The sequence below is a fragment of the Strix uralensis genome, chromosome 23 (genome assembly GCF_047716275.1).
Source record: "Strix uralensis isolate ZFMK-TIS-50842 chromosome 23, bStrUra1, whole genome shotgun sequence".
Classification (NCBI taxonomy): Eukaryota; Metazoa; Chordata; class Aves; order Strigiformes; family Strigidae; genus Strix; species Strix uralensis.
Genome location: NC_133994.1, coordinates 2,885,701 through 2,887,136, shown reverse-complemented (window position 1 = coordinate 2,887,136; position 1,436 = coordinate 2,885,701).

Genomic DNA, 1,436 nt, shown 5'->3' with positions numbered 1-1,436 from the left:
GGCGCTTGACCGCCTTTGGAATCCCACACGCCATCCTCACCCCGCCCTTCCTCCCGCCCGGGGTCGGCTACGTCTTCCTCGCATCCCGGAGGGGCCACGGGCACGGCCGGGACACCCCCCCCCCCCACACACACACACCCCCCACCCACCCCCCCCACCTCGGGAGCCCCGAAACTCCGCCGCGCCCCCGCGCTTCCCACGGCGCCTTCCTCCCGCCCTCCGCCAGCTGCTTCCCGCTCGGCGAGCGACGGCCCCTCGGGGCGGAGGGGGGGGATAAGGGGGGGGTCTCCCAGCCCTTTGCCCCAGGCCGGCCTAGGGTGGGGCGCCCACTCACCCCCATCCCGAGGAAGATGCCTGAGGGGGTACCCAAGGGAGGCAGGGGGGGCACCCAGCCCATCTTTGGGCTGGCACCGGAGCTGGGAGCAATCCCCACCTTTGCCAAGGCCCCCCCACCTGGACTCAGCCCCCTAAGAAAAGCTGGGGTGATGCAGAGGCAGGAAACCCACTCACTTTTTGTGAGAGAAATTAGAATTACCACGTGCAACTTTGTCCCGTCTGAGATCTAAGGTCCAAGCAAAAGGTCGTGCTTCAGGTTCTCCCACGGTTTTATTCCACCAAACTATTTGATCAGTCCAACGCAGGCCACATTTAGGAGCTTCTGGGGAAAATAAAAGAAATCAAGTGACCAGCCAATAACTTTTTGCTTGTTTGTTTGTTGTTCTTTATAACGTAAACCGTGCAATCCAGACGAGCAGAAGAGATTACAGCCACCACGTGGGAAATGCGTGGTAGCACACAGTTTGATGGTCCTTACGTGGTGTCGCGCAGTGCCTTCACCTCCACGTCCTCAGCCGTCCTCAAGGTTAGCTTCACCTTGCTGGAACCCAAGTAGCATTTATATTTCAGGCTTCTCAGGACCATCAAAGTAGAGTTTTCTTCTTCTGGGTTTTGCATTCTTGCATATTTGTTTTCCTTCTGTTCCTCAGGCCACAATCAGCCTCCTTATGTAATGACTTGTGTTATATAAACTCCATTCTTCAAGGAACAGTCATTAACCTACTACTGGGTATTGAAAATACCAAAATACTGTCACACAATTAAAATCACTAAATGGTGTCCTCAAATTAGAGCACAGATTGCATTGCAGATTTTTTTTTTTTTTTTAAATTAAACCACATACATGAAACATTTGATAAGCCAGGCACTTCACACCAAAGAGCAGCACGGCTGGGAAGGCAGCTCTTGCCACAATCCTGCCCAACCCATCAGGGTTCCCTCCTCAGCAATCCCCTGCCCCGAGCTGCTTCCACCTCTGACTGTTTCCGCCATCTCTATGCAGACCTCAGTAAAAGTAATGCAGAGAGAATGCAGCTAGTTACTCTGCTAGTTGTAGGAAACACAGGCATTTTTAAAGTAACAGCCAACTAAAATCACAG